Genomic DNA, 2995 nt, shown 5'->3' with positions numbered 1-2995 from the left:
AAAAAAAACCATCAACAGAGTGAAATGACAACCTAGAGAGTGAGAGAAAATTTTTCCCAATTATGCATCTGACTAGGGATTAATATCTGGAATATATGTAGAACTTAAGCTATTAAACATTAAAAAAAATAATGACCCAATTAAAAAATGAGCAACGAAACTAAACAGACATTTTTCAATGGAAGACATACAAATGGCCAAAGGATACATGAAAAACTGCTCAACATCATTAGTCATCAGGGAAATGCAAATGAAAACTACATTAAGATACCACCTTACCCCAGTTAGACTGGCTAAAATCAAAAAGATGGTGAATAATAAATGCTGGCAAGGGTGTGGAGAGAAGGGAACACTCCTACACTGTTGGTTGGACTGTAAATTAGTACGACCACTATGAAAAACAGTATGGAGGTTTTTCAAACAACTACAGATAGATCTCCCATATGATCGAGCAATCCCTCTTCTGGATATATACCCGGAGGAATAGAAATCATCGTGTCAAAGGGATACCTGCACTCCCATGTTCGTCAGAGCTCTATTTACAACAGCCAAGATATGGGACCAGCCTAAATGTCCATTGATTGATGATTGAATAAGGAAAGAGTGGTGTGTATATATATATATATATATATATATACACATACATACATGAAATACTACTCTGCCATAAAAAAGAATGAAACACTCTCATTTGCAACAACATGAATGAACCTTGAGAAACTTATGTTGAATGAAATAAGCAAAACACAGAGGGATAAATACAACATCTGCTGACTCATATGTGGGAGCTAAGAGAGAAAGGAAGGCAGGAAAGAAAGACCACAGTAGTGTGGTGGTCTTACAGAGGGAGAGAACATTCCTATGGCTACAAAATGGAGTGGGGTGAGAAGGGCAGGGGGAGGATGGTTGGGGGACAATTGGGTGGGGACAAGGGGTATAAAAGAAATTTCCGGTAATTTGTATCTCATGAATATTCATAATAATAAAAATAAAAGTTTATAAATAAAGCAAATACATATATCTAGTCATGTGTTTAAAAAATTAAAATCAATAGGGTTTATTTTCTGGTTTAGATGTGTGGCTGTCATATTCAGAAGACAGGTCTGTTATTTCCAGAATAAAATGTTTAATTTTGTCAATTTTTCTTCCAAAAGGACAATATGACCTCATCTTTCCTCTTGGCTTACTTGTTGTTCATTTAAAATTTCACTCTTTTATCCCCTCATACATGCAACATTAATTCGGTAATGAAATTAAAGTTTCATTTAGTAATGCCTCTTCCCGTATTGCAAACTCTATTGCTCACATGGAATTAACCCATTGACTCTTCACATTTTGAGGGGCAAAATGAACGGGTACATGTTTTGCATGAATTTGCTCACTACTTAATGCTATGACAGAGCTTCTTCTCTCCATGATGTGGTAGAAGAACTTTGTAATTCTGCATACTTTCCTCTGGATTCCATGGAACTCCATAAACCAGTCTCATCTATTTTCCTGCCAGGAAACATTGTACCCCAATCACTCTTGCCTTGTTGCCTCCTCAGTTTTGATTGTTTGTAATGTTTAACATATTTTCTGTACTCCCTCAGAAAGGACGTATTGTACCGCAAATAAACATAAAAACAGATGAAAAAGTACAGACATCAAACTCAGGGAGGAGGAGTTGCTTGTGGTGAGAGGTGTAATGGACAAGGTTTGTTTTGTTTTCTTCCTTTCCCTGTTAATTCTGTCCTAAGTGTATGGTATGATAAAGTGGGACTGGGACACATCACACTTCAAAGCCACCCTGGGTTTTACCAAACAAAATGAGGCCCTACAGCTCGGATGGCAAAGGGAAGGAGTTACAAAAGATCTTAGTAGTGCATCTGCTTTAAACATTGGGAAAAATAGTAAAGCAAACAAAAACAGAAAACAAACACCGGAGTGCTGAAAGCTTGAATATTATCTGTCTCATTTAGCATAGTAGAGAGTTAACTATGGGCTTAATTCCCATTTAGGGGGACATAAGAAACTGCATAACTAGAATATTCCCTAAAACCCACACCCCTCATCTAAACAAAAAAAGATATATTTGAGGAAATGGCCCAACCCTCATGGAGGATTCAAATGACACCTATCATTTTACTTTTGCTACTTAGGCTGAATTACTTCCTGCCTCAGAAGCTCCAACTTATTCCAGCAAGAGTGTGAATGTCAGAGGTTTAGCTCTTGGTTGCCTGAGTCTAGCTGCCTTACTCCCAGGGACCTCCATGAACCATGACTCGTCCTCTCAGGATCACACTGCAGCCAGTTTCTCTCCTTTTGAGTTTGTTCTATCTGAAATTTCTATAGGGGATAATTTGTACCCATGCCACAACTTCTTTTCCAATTACCTTCCAAAACGACAATGACCAGTGTAGATGCTGGATCCTTTGAACCTGGAAAGTCAGTAATGCTGAAAGCATAGATTGTCAATCCACCTGTGACTACTCTTGCCTTTCTGGGCCAGGGAACTATTATTCTTCATTATTAGTTTTCTCTCTTTTCTCTCCACAGGTATTGACTATTAGTTTTAATTGTGGCTCCACTAGAATTAACTTCTTAAAAGATGTTGGGTTTAAATTCTGATCATAAGGATACTAAAAATGGAGCACATACCAGATTAAAAAGTCAAATTCATGGTAAATTCATACTAAAATTCTATAACTGAGTAAAATAAATTAAAGAATAAGAGAATTCCAAGGTCTCCTAATACGGTCCCAAATAATACATGAATAAATTTCTCAAGATTGCCTAAATAGCCTATTTTATCACCCTCATCAATAATGCAATGATGCATTCTAACGCTTTTCCTTTTTTTATTAATTTCAAACTTGTATTATTATGGTTTATAAGTCTATACATATTTTGTGAACTTGGATTTATTCACCCACTCATTCATTCATTTGTTCATTCATTTATTCATCTGTAAATCCACTCCACAAATATATGTTGAGCACCTATAGGTGTCAGG

This window comes from Galeopterus variegatus, unplaced genomic scaffold, assembly GCF_000696425.1.
Source record: "Galeopterus variegatus unplaced genomic scaffold, G_variegatus-3.0.2 Scaffold7402, whole genome shotgun sequence".
Classification (NCBI taxonomy): domain Eukaryota; kingdom Metazoa; phylum Chordata; class Mammalia; order Dermoptera; family Cynocephalidae; genus Galeopterus; species Galeopterus variegatus.
The sequence above is the reverse complement of the archived record's forward strand: the minus strand, read 5'-3'. Positions refer to the sequence as shown.